Below are 13,125 nucleotides of genomic sequence, written 5' to 3'. Positions count from 1 at the left end.
ATTATTGAATAACAATATTTCAAGCTAAACAAAAAAGAGAGACAGAAAATGGACTTGAGGACCTGGGGTGGGAGGGCGAAGCTGGGGCGAAGGGAGAGTAGCATCGACATACATACACTACCAAATGTAAAATAGTTGGCTGGTGGGAAGCAGCAGCATAGCAGGGAGATCGGCTCGGTGCTTTGCGATGACCTAGAGGGGTGGGATAGGGAGGATGGGAGGGAGACTCAAGAGGGAGGGGATATGGGTACATGTGTATGCATATGGCTGATTTGCTTTCTTGTCCAACAGAAACTAACACAGTATTGTGAAGCAATTATACTCCAAAAAAGATGTATTAAAAATTTTTTTTGATGGAAAATAATAATTTATCTATTGTTGCAGTGTATAAATGGAGGTTATTTTCCCTCACTAATTCATGGAGGGTGTGGTTAAATTTTCTTACATCATTTTTATTGAGGTATATATGATTAATACACAATAAAAGCATCCATTTAAAGTGTATAACTTGATATAGTCATACAATCACCATTATGTGATAAACATATAGTCATATAATCACATTACAATCAAGAAAATAACACTTTCATCAACCCCCAAACTTCCTCTGTACCCCTTTGCTATCAATCCCCTTCCCCAAACCCCAGCCCCAGGTAACCAGTGATCTACTTTTATAGATTAGTTTTGCCTTTCCTAGAATTTCATATAAATTGAATCAGACAGTATATACTCTTTTGTGGTTGGCTTCTCTCACCAAGTGTAGTGATTTTGAGATTTATCCATTTTGTGTATACCAGTACTTCATTCATTTTTACTGTTGAGTAGTATTCTGTTGTATGGATATATCACAATTTGTTTATCCATCCTTCTATTGATGGACATTTGGGTTGTTTCTAGTTGGGGCTCTTATGTATAACTCTGCCATGAACATTCATACACAAATCTTTGTGTGGACATGTTTTCATTTCTCTTGGGTAAATATCTAAGAGTGGGATTTCTGGGCAGTATGGTAAATGTATGTTTAACTTTATAAGAAACTTCCAAACTGTTTTTCAAAGTGGCTACACCATTTTGCATTCCCATCTGCAATGTATGAGAGTTCTGGTTGAGGAGCAGGTTATTTTTAAAGTATGAGCTCAAGGCCATATTCACTGAAGGTGACTGTAAAAACACTTTAGAAGGTACACTGAGCGATAAAATGTCAGGAATGGTAATGAAGGCTCTGTGAGGGCACAAACTTTTAGTGTCCTGTGTACTGCTGAGTCCCCAGTGCCTCGCACAGGTCTTGGCTCATGGCATGCACTCAATAAATGAATCAATGAATAAAGATTTGTTCCTGACAGACATTAACAGCTTTTAAAGTTTGGGTCAAAGTTTGGACCTACTGCATCCTATCTGAGCAAAGGAAGTTTTTTGGAGCCCTGTTTTCTCCTTCCCTCAATTTCACAAGACCCTTGTTTTGAACTAGTTGGCATTTCTACCCCATTTCTATGAGATCTACCATCCCTTTAGCCAGGCTTCTCTTCAAAGCCCAAGATGATCACTCTACCCCCAGCACTGCGTCTGCATTGCAGCCAGGAGGAAGGAGGAAAAGGGAGAGAAGGGCACACATCCTCTCTTTAAGGATACTTGCTTGAAGTTGAAGATCATTTCTGCTTATCTATCATGGGCCAGAACTTAAGCCACATGGCCACATGGCAAGGGAGATGGGAAAGTGTGACCTTTATTCTGACCAGCTGTGTGCCTAGATAAATAGCGGTTCTTTTACTTAGAAGAGGAGGTTAGATACTGATGACTTCTAGCTGGGCCTACCCTGAGCCTGCCTTTGTCCTGAATGCTAGGCACTAGTTCAATATACTGTATTAGTCGAAAAATATGTTTATTCCTCAACTCCAGGGAGAACTTTTTTATTCACTACACAAAAGGATGCCAGGCTGGTGGATAAGGAGGTGTCTCAGTCAGCACTTCCAGGCCTCACCCCCAGCCACCAGACCAGCCACCGTGGCTTCTCCCTCAAAGTTTTCTGATCCAGCTACAGGGGGTAGGGAGCAGTTGAAGGATGGTGCATTCAGAGAAGGGGGAGTTAAAAATGGAATCTGTAGGGACTTCCTTGGTGGCGCAGTGGTTGAGAATCCGCCTGCCAATGCAGGGGACACGGGTTCGAGCCCTGGTGAGGATCCCACATGCCGCAGAGCAACTGGGTCTGTGCGCCACAACTACTGAGCCTGTTCTCTAGAGCCCGTGCGCCACAACTACTGAGCCCACGTGCCACAACTACCGAAACCCACGTGCCTAGAGCCTGTGCTCCACAAGAGAGGCCACAACGAGAAGCCCACGCACAGCAGCGAAGACCCAACACAGCCAAAAATAAATAAATAAATAAATAAATAAATAAAATAAAATAATGGAATCTGTAGACAGGCCCACATTGTTGACCACACTGGGACCCAAGTGTCTGCCTTCTGGTGACCTACCTGAGGAAATTCTGATGGGCCCAATGGCTGAGCTGGGTGCAGAGAGCTGGGTCCACTCAGCTGCCCTTCCCACGGTCCATCAGACTTGGTGTCCAGGAAACTTAGCAGCCTACAGAGGGTAGGGTATATCCCAGAGCTGTGTGTTCAATACAGTAGCCATTAGCCCCATGTATTTATTTCAATCTAAACTAATAAAATAAAATATTCAGTTCCCCAGTTGTACCAGCCACATTTCAAGTGCTTAGTAGACACTCGTGGCTAGTGGCCACCATAATGGATAGCACAGACATAAAACACTTCCATCCTTGAAGAAAGTTCTATTGGACAGTGCTGCCCCAGAGGAGAGACATCTCAGGTTGAATTATAGAGGAAGAGTACTAAGAAAGAGGCAGGTGATGGGTCTGATCTACACTGTGCCATGCGGACCCAAGCTGGGCCACCATGGTCCATGGGCCCCACACTCTGTGAGGGAAGCAAATGAGAGAGAGGAAGGTGTCCAGGCAAGGGTGCAGAGGGGGCTGGAAACGTATCTGTGTCTTGTTTAAAGGATGTTTTAGTATGCGTTCCTCCAGAAGCAGATGCTGGGACAAAGGTTTAATGGCAAGTAGTTTCCTGGGGAGGTGATTCCAGAAAGTACCAGAAGAGGAGTGGGGAAATGAGACAGGGAAAGTGTGAGTGGTCAGGCAAGCATCCACTGTGAGCAAGTGGGGCTCCATCCTACCAGGGAGCTCTGGGAGCCAGTGTAGAGCATGTACCTCAAAGTCATCCCAAGGGCTTGGGGAGCTGTGGTTTTTATACATTAACTTCTACTAGTCATTGGCTGAAGGCTGCTCCCAGGGTGTTAATTTGCTAAGACTTCTGGGCTGCTAAGTATGGAGACAGAAGGCCTTCCTTACCTGTGGAAAGTCCTCAGGCAAAGAGATGCAAACATGGGGCAGCTGGAAGTTGGCTGGAGCAGACTGAGGCGGTAAGACCTGAAGGATATGGGCTGGGCACCCGGAGAAGACCAACATCCTTAACCCCCAGCCTCATCTCTCTCTCTCTCTCTCTCTCTCTCTCTCTCTCACACACACACACACACACACACACACACACACACACACACACACGCCTTGCGTATCTCTCATCATGCTGGCCTCTTCCTTTTCCTCAGACTCACCCTGCTCCCTCCCACCACAGGACCTTTGCATATGCTGTTCTGGGAATGTCTGAAGCACTCTGCTACTCTTTCCCATCCCTTTTCATCTAGTCAAGGGCTACTTATTCTTCAGATCTTGGCTCAAATGTCCCTTTCTCTAGGTAGCCTTCTCTGAGGGACACCCCACCCCCACCCCAGGACAAGAACAAGTCCTGTTGCACACCATCCCAGCTCCCTGTCCTATAAGTGCGTCATTATATATTCGTGAGGTTAGTTGATTACCACTGTCTTCCAATCAGACTGTAATGAAGGGATCTTGCTTGTCTTATTCAGAGTGACACATAGTAGGTCCTCAAGAAATATATGTGGGGTGAATGAATGAAAAATGAGTGAATGAATGATTGAATTCCAGTCCGATTGACTAGGACTCCCAGTATCCAGAGAGAGAATTCACCAGTTTAAGACCCCAGGAAGAGGAAGAGGCTAATTAGCAATTCATTAGGATCCTTCTCACTTCTGTAGTCAATGCTAATCACTTGTTTGTTTAAAACAGGAAGTTCTGCACTCATTAAATCCATTAGTAAATGAAAACGTTTCTCAGGGAAGTCTGGCCTCCCACACTGGAGTGTAAATTCTAAGGCCACACCCCACCCCCGACTTTGTATAGACTTCCCAGAAGTCAGGAAAGCAGGTGCTCGCAAGCTGTAATTACCCTGGGAGAGGACTTGAGTCCTCCTTCACAGTGGGACCTTAGGAACCTGCTTCTTCAGCCCTCTGAGCTCAGTTTCTGCCCCTGTACAATGGGCACATTGTATCTCATGGCTAATTGTGAAGATTAGAGGGAGCTGTGGCGCCAGGAGTGTCTGCTCACACCTTGGTGTCATCCTCCCTGATGGCCGGTAGAGGGTCTATTTTGAGAACATAGCTACCCAACTGTCCTGAACTCTTTCCTTCTAGTTAACAACGAGGCTCCTCTCTCCTCCTAAGCAGCCCAGCTTAGAGGCTCACAGGCCATGATGTGCTCACCCTGGCCTTGCATTAGCTCATTTAGTTCGCACAGCAAATCCATTACTAGCTGCATTTGCAGATGTGAAAACTGAGGCTTGCAGAGCAGAAGCGCTGGCACACGGCCTTTTCTCCTCCCCACGCTGGGCTGTCTCCTCCAGGAAGCCGCCTCTGCCTCGAGGCAGACTGGGCTCTCCCCAGTCTGTTCTTCGTCAGGTGTGTCTGCTGGTCCTGGGTCTTACTCATCCTCCTGTTCCCAAGGACCTGATGCTCTGCAGAAATGGAACATCTCCCTGGGTCCGGGCATCAACTACATACTAGCCTCAGTGCTCAGTAGTGCTTTTCCTGCATTAAATCACTGAGTCCTCACCAAAATTCTACAGGCTGAGCTACTATTATTACCCTCATCTTACAGATGAGGAAACTGATGTGTCAGAGGTCACAGGGCTGGAAAGTGCATAAATGGCCAAGGCAGGCTGCCTTCAGAGCCCTTGCACTTCACCCCACAGAGGACTGTTCTGCCCTCACAACAGGCCTCAGGAACGGTGGAGAGGAGGGCTTGGGGGTAGCCTGGCAAGGGCGAGCTCAGCCCTCCATCCTGTCAGAGCCCCGCAGAAAAGCCACAGAGAACAACTTCCCTGGTGCAATGTTACCAACCCATTCCTTAGGCGCCTACTGAGTGCCCACTGGCAGTAGAGTTGTGTCTGCCTTTGGATATCGAACAGATCAGCCTCCCTTCCCGAAGTTTCATCCTTTTGTTCAGCCTTGTTGTTTACCGTTCCCACCTCCCATTCACATGAGCCAAACACCATACGTGCTGTTCCCTCTTCCCAGAGGGGATCCTTCCCTTGGCATCTGAGGGGCAAATACAGCAAAGCCAGTTTGGACCGCCTCTCTTCCATGAAGCCTCCCAGTTTCCTTTCAGTTCTACCTCTGGGCTGCCACTCATACCTCTAAGGTATCATCATCATCATGATGACCAACTCCTACAGAGCACCGCCCAGGGGCTAGGCCCTGAGTCTAGCACTGTATTCTCACCATGCTCTCAGGGAGGTATTATTTTTATTCCCATTTTGTCAACGCTCGGAGCAATGAAGAGACTTGCCCAAGGCAGCAGGGTCAGAAGTCAAACCCAGGCTGTCTGTGTCCAGAGGCCATGCTCTTAACTGCTGCTCCCAACCTCCTCCCAATCCAAACTTTATTGCTGCCTTCTCATGATGATTGTTTTGTTTAGCTCTCCTCGGAACCTGGCTCCTAGGAGACAGAATTTATGTCTTTTTGTCTCTGGGCCTGGCACATAAAAAGCCTCGGAAAATGCTTGTTGAACTGAATTGAAGTTTACAACCTGAAGATTTTGAATTCTGTTGCATAAACCTGATGTAACTGAGCATGTAACTCATCATTTGATGTTGGCAGCCTCAGGTTTGAATCCTATCTTTGTCCTTTATTTGGTGCCTTTGGGCCCGTCACTGGGCAGCTGTCATCCTAACAATGAGAGGAAGGCACAAGCCGCAGCCCTGTCCAAGGTGCTGAAGATGCAGTCATGAATGCCATCCCTCCACGAGGGAAAAGGCTGCAAGCTGGACAGAGCCTCAGTGGGGGCTGGGGCAGAGGGCACTGTGCAATGCCCTGAGAGCACTGAGTGTGAGCCCTAAGTTCTGTCTGGGCAGTCAGGAGAGCCTCTGAGGCTCGACCTGCTTCTCTTGGGGTTCTGAGGGCTCAGATGAGCTGGGGCACGGATGGGAGATGGTTTTTCTGCATGCACACAGGGGCTGTGTGGGGTGGCTGTCCGTACAGCACACAACCCATTCCCTGAAGGGATCCTCTCTAAGATCGCTTTTCTTATTTGGCTTAAGCAATACCTCCTCTCCCCCCAGCCTGGTTCCCCTTGAGAAATGCACAGCACAGGAGAGGGAGCCCAGATTATGTTAGACTCCTATCACCAAAATGTGAGTTTACCATAGAATTATAGACTCACAGATGTCTTATATTTTAATAATAACTTTTTTGTGAGTGAATAAGTTACACATGTATATGATTTAAAAATGTGAAGAGTAGGGGCTTCCCTGGTGGCGCAGTGGTTGAAAGTCTGCCTGCTAATGCAGGGGACGCGGGTTCGAGCCCTGGTCTGGGAAGATCCCACATGCCACGGAGCAACTGGGCCCGTGAGCCACAACTACTGAGCCTGCACGTCTAGAGCCTGTGCTCTGCAACAAGAGAGGCCGCGATAGTGAGAGGCCCGCGCACCGTGATGAAGAGTGGCCCCCGCTTGCCGCAACTAGAGGAAGCCCTAGCACATAAATGAAGACCCAACATAGCAATCAATCAATAAAAAATAAATAAATAAATAAACTTTACTTGTTTCACTACTTCCAAAAAAAAAAAAAAAATGTGAAGAGTAAAGGGAATTCCCTGGTGGTCCAGTGGCTGGGACTCGGCATTTTCACTGCTGAGGGCCCGGGTTTGATCCCTGGTTGGGGAACTAAGATCCCACAAGCCATGTGGCATGGCCAAAAAAAAAAAGTGAAGAGTATAAAGGGTGCAATGTGAAAAGATTTCTCATCACTAATCCTGCTACCCTTCCTAGAGGCTGCCCCTTGAGTGTTCTTTAAGAAAATTCCACACATAAAGTACCCCTGTCCCTCATAAATAGTAGCATTGTTCTGCTTGCCTTCTTCTTTAATAATATATCTTGGAGATATACACAGAGAACCAGCTTTTTCTTTTTAAAGGCTACTTGGCACATTGCACGTTAGTAAGACACTTATTTAGCCAAGACTCTCTGGATGGACTTCTAGGTTGTTTCCAAACTTTGATTAATGCAAACACTGCTTCGATGAACTCTTTCTTCATCATCTTTGCATGTGGACAAGGAAATTCCTAAAAGCGGGACTGCCGAGTCAAAGAGTATGTGCATTTAAAACTCTGGTAGCCATTGTTGTTTTATTCATTTTATTATATGGATGGACCATAGTTCATTTACCCAGTCCATCCCTCCCTCCCTTCCTCCCTCCCCAACCCGTTCTCCTGCTTTCTTTTTAATTCCATATTTACTTTTAGGAAATAGCTAACATTTCATGACTTTTGATGTACCATTTGTTCAGTATTGTTCACTAGAATTTCTGTTTTGGGGGAGAGCAAGGGGGTGTTTCAGTCTCTTCTGGATGGATGTTTAAGTCCTATGATTAGGTTACTTCCTATCCTTTGCTTCCAATCTCTTGAGATATTCATGTAAAGCATTAGGCATAATGCCTGATACATACTGGGCATTTACTATTTGTGAGTTTCTGTAAATCAGGAACAACCTCGCAGTGACTTGCCTGTGCATGTACTCCTTTGTGCACGTGTGAGTATTAAATTCTTAGAGACAGAATTGCTGGTCAAAAGGTGTGTACATTTAAATTTAGGAAATATGGCCAAACTGACCTCCAGGGAGCTTGTACCAACTTACATACCCGTTTCCCCCAATACTTGCCAACACTTTATTATCCAACCACAGTTTAGGAGGTGGAGCAATTTTGGAGACCAACAGTTTCAAACCCTAGCAGACAGGGAAACTGAGACCCTGGGGAGGAGGAGGGACTGCCCAAGGTCACCTGTGAACTGTGGCACAGTTAGATTCCCACTTCTGGCCTCTCCGTCCTCTTCTAGGGGACTGGGCAGTGTCCAGGATGGAATGTGTGAGAGCACCAGGTGGGGTCCATGAGGTAAGAAAGGATGTGAAAATGGGGTGGAGGGGAGGTGGGGTGCACCAAGGTCTGGGTCCACTGCACACCTCTGCCTTGGGGAATGTAACATGTTTTATTTCTTGTTATTTTATTATTACTATTTTTTGGCTGCACCGTGAGGCATGCGGGATCTTAGTTCCCTGACCCTGGATCGAACCCATGCCCCCTGCGGTGGAAGTGTGGAGTCTTAACCACTGGACCGCCAGGGAAGTCCCATGTTTTATTTCTTGAAGGAACTTCTGACTCTTCTCCATTACTTCTCCCTATCTCCACCCCCCACCTCACCCCCCAGCGTCTTTTCCCTTGGAAACGGCCTCAGAGATTCTGAAAGGAGCTTTCCTTACTTCAGAGCCTGCCTGTGTGGGAGGAAGCTGAGGACGTGAGGGTACTGACTGAGAGAGCAGGTTGAGACCCAGGAGCCATTGTGCGAAAAGAATGGAAAATTATATAAGGAGGGAAAACGGAAGGGGGTGGTGGAGGCAGCCACTCATCAGTGCTTTTTAACCCTTTCCTGCTGCAAAAGCGGGCAGCCCCAGATGCTGGGAGATGGCTGCAGTGAGAGACGTTTTCATAAATGGCTGGTGCCTAAGGCTTTGAAGGGTGGTGGGCACCACTCCCTCCTTGCCCTTTGCAGGCGGGCTTTGTACTCTGGGTAGAAGTGTCAGAAAAGGTAGAACAGCTCCTAATCTAGGAAATGATTCCTCTGGGAAATCAGGCTGCTTTTCAAGTGTAATTTGGAAAGTCGCTGCCTCCAAACTTCAGTGGGTTGTGGGCGGGGAGGCAGGGGGGCAGAGGGAAGAATGCCATTTATAAAGCAATCAATGCTTCGACAGAGGCAGCCATCACTCAATTATTTTCTGAAATTTGGCCTCTCTTCCTTACTCTGGAGGAAAGGCAACATGGGCACTTTGCTTCCAATCAAGCCCGACACAGAGGCTGGGGTAAGTCACACAAAGGGAGAGGAGCCCTGCCCTGCTCATCACAGCTGGAGCTGCGGAAAATCATTTCTAGGGCTTCTCAACTCTTGCGAATGAGCTGGAGGAAGCCTCATCAGAGGTTCCATTCATCTCACTTCTTACTTTTAAACTTTAAAGCACATATTTATGTGCCTCAAGTTGCCCATGAACCATGGCGTGTCAAACAGTTTGGGGTTGATGGAAGAGGTACATTTTCTCGTCTTGGGACTTTCAGAAACACAATTTCATCACCAGGCTCTCTCCCTTCCAATTTCTCCTGTATGCTGCCACGAGATGCATATTCCTAAAACGCTTTCAGTGCATTACTCACGCGTTCAAGAACCGTCCAAGACCTCCTCTCTTGATCTCCTAAGTCTGGGAACCCCAGGTTGACAGTCAAGGCCCTTCGTACATGTGGCCTCAGCGACCACAACCTTCTCACACCCACCATCCCTAGACCACCAAGCCACCCTTGTCACCCGCCACAAATATGGGGTGGTGAATGCCTGTCATTTTGGTCCCTCTCCACCCTGCAACTCTTCTCCTGGTAACCGGATGCAGGGTTTCCTTTTGGGGGAAACCACCCCACCCCAGTTCCCTCTCCATATGGTTTGGGTGAGCTGACCTGACACCTGCCTCCAGGCCTGCTCGTGAGAATGTAGATCCAGCCTTGGCAAACTAAGGTCCCAGGGCAAAAAAAAAAAAAAAAAAATGGCCCCTAGCTTATTTTGAAAGACTCCTGAGCTAGTAATTTTTACATTTGTAAAAGGTTGTAAAAAAAAATCAAAGAAGATGCCATAGAGAACCTATGCCCACAAAACCTAAAATATTTGCCATCTGGCCCTTTACAGAGAAAGTTTGCCGACACCTGCTTGAATGCACAATGCTTGGTTTGGGGCGGGGCGACGGAGGGGCTGAGCTGAGGAGAGCAAGTCCTAGGACTTGAGCTGGAGCCGTCAGAGGGACGTGCACACTCTCCTAACTTTGTTCAGCAGAAAGAACATAAGCCTGGAACTACTGGTGGCCGTCTTTGACACTTTACAGAAAGAGGCTGCTGGAGAAGGAAGGCAACACTGGGGGAAGCAGAATCAAAAGACAGACTGGCTGTGGGACTTGGAGCCAGCTGGGCTGGTTGGTCGTGCGAGCCCAGACATTTCTTTCAACTCAAGCCAGTTTGACTTGGGTCTGCTGTCAGCTGCAAGGGAAGGAGTTATGATGAGTACAGATACTGGCAGGTATGGCCGATGCATTTGGGCATGTTATTACCTTGTCTGGAATGCCCTTTATCCTCTCTGCCTGCCAAAAAGTCTGCTTGTCTTGCCAGGATCTTTTTTGTTTTTTAGTTTATTTATTTTATTTTTGGCTGCGTTGAGTCTTTGTTGCTGCGCGCAGGCTTTTCTCTGGTTGCAGTGAGTGTGGGCTACTCTTCGTTGCGGTGCACGGGCTTCTCATTGCGGTGGGTTCTCTTGTTGTGGAGCACGGACTCTAGGCGTGCGGGTTTCAGTAGTTGTGACACGTGGGCTCAGTAATTGTGGCTCACAGGTTCTAGAGCGCAGGCTCAGTAGCTGTGGCACACGGGCTTAGTTGCTCCGGGGCATGTGGGATCTTCCTGGACCAGGGCTTGAATCTGTGTCCCCTGCATTGGCAGGCGGATTCTTAACCACTGCGCCACCAGGGAAGCCCTCTTGCCAGGATTTTATCCCCCGCCCCGCCCTCCCCTCCCCCCCGCTGTGGTCCTCTGTAGTTCCTGGGTAGTTCGTTCTGAGACATAACCATCTACTTCCTCAGCTATAATTGACTTGGAAGAGTAGGTATTGCATCCCTAACAAAGCCACGAGCAATGGGGTGGGGATAGGGGGAAGGAAAGCATGTTGTCGAGCCCCAGGCACTAGCTAAACACCATAAACACTACAGCACTTATTCCCCCTGAAGCAGCCGTCAAAAGAGGGGGAGGCAGCAGCTCCATTTTAGAGATGGGAAAATGAAGTGAAGTGACTCACCGAGGTCACGCAGTTACTAAGAGGCAGAGTCAGAAATCAACCCCAGCTCTGATGAACTCTACATCCATGTTCTCTCCACAGTATGGTGCCCCCTGAGGGCCACATCCAGCTCTTCTCGGGATCCCCTGGATCCAGCTCTACATTTCCCTGAATCCTCCAGGAGCCTCCACTGCCTGCAGATCAGACCTCAAACATCTCAACCCGAAATGCAAGGCCTTTCAGTATCTGCCAGTTAATCCCTCCCCTACCCGTCTCCAGCCACATTGATACTCAGAGTACTCAGGTTGCACCCCGAATGACAGAAGAAACCCTCACTGCACCACCAAGTTTTAACAGGGGAAACGATCACTTTGCAAAGCCTACGTTAACAAAGACTGGATTGAGTCAGCTGGACAGCTTCAAAATTAAAGTTGCCTGAATATAATAATAACCAGAGAGGCACTCTAATTAGTTTTTTTTTTTTTTAATCAAGTGCAACAATCTGCCTGCAGGAATCTGAGAGTGACTCGGGATGTCTTAACTCTTTGAGGAAGAGGTGGGTTTTTGGAACATCACAGCAAGCCCTCATCACGGCAAGTCCTCCCACGTGGATGATCTCCTGGAGGGCTTCCCCAGAGCGCGAGTTTTGTTACAGCACAGGGTGGGTGTGCATGTTCCTCCCCCCCCCCCCCCCCCCCAATTCTCAGCACACCATCACGGCCTGCCACACCCAGGCACCTGGGGAAGAAAGGCAGGCTGCTTTAATCTCCCTGGGAGCTAGGTCATGCTCAACAATTCACGCCACCTCTCTGACCTGTTTTTTCATTTGTCAGGACCTAGGGATTGAATTAGTCTATCACTTTGTGTCCCCAGTGGAATTAGGAACAATGCTCTGTGAATCCTTCTACAAACCCCTCAGTTAGAGGGCATTTCCTCCCTTTTCCAAAGGAAATCATCCCAGAATTTTAAAACTGGAAGAGAGTTAAGTGACTATCTCTCTCAGGACTTCTTAACTTGGAGTTCCTCTGGGGTCATAGGTGAAGTCTCTGAAATTGTACCCAGAATTTTGGGAGGTCAGCTAAGCAGCCCCAGCGGGAGGTGGAGATGGTGCGTGACTGTAGGCTTGGAGGATGCAGCGCCCTCCTGGGAGTGACAGGGGAGGAGGAATGTTTTGGGGGAGTCGGTCCTCAGATCTCATCTGATTCCTGGAAGAGCGCAGGATCCTCAAAGCTTAAGAACTCTCTCTCTGGCCCATTCCCTCCACTTTACAGGTGGGAGAACTGAAGGCCGAAGCAGGGTGGTGATGACTCACTGACAGCCAGACCAGAAGCCAGCTGGACATCCCATTGCCCTTGCAGGGAAGGTCCTAAAAGGAAAGGAGGGGGGCCTCTCTGGAACTGGCTGGGGACCCTTGCTCCAATAAGTCCCCATGCCAACCATCTTGTTTTGTTGTGTTTTTTTTTGGAGCTTGGGGATTATCTATGTCAGTGGAGGAGTTATGTAGATAGTGCCTCACCATGCATCTGGGGAGGAAGCATTCATCATTCTCGAATGCGCATCTTTCAGCATGGGTGAGTGAGTGTGTGCATGTGGCTGAGTACCTGAATTTACATAATCTGTGGGGTTTAAGTCTCCCAGCTAGAAAAATCAAGTGTTTATCCTGCTTTTTCTACACAAACTCCCTCAAGGTTACCACATGGTTGATGAAGGGACCAAGGCTCTAGCTACAAGCAAGCCGGCATGGCGGGGCTGGAACAGCGCTGCTCTGCAATCCCTAATGAACGAGAGGGTCCAGGTGAGGCTCACCAATGGCTGCCAACTTCACAAGAAGAGTTCAGACATCAT

This window comes from Balaenoptera ricei, chromosome 15 (assembly GCF_028023285.1).
Source record: "Balaenoptera ricei isolate mBalRic1 chromosome 15, mBalRic1.hap2, whole genome shotgun sequence".
NCBI classification, from domain to species: domain Eukaryota; kingdom Metazoa; phylum Chordata; class Mammalia; order Artiodactyla; family Balaenopteridae; genus Balaenoptera; species Balaenoptera ricei.
Note: the sequence above shows the minus strand (reverse complement) of the source record.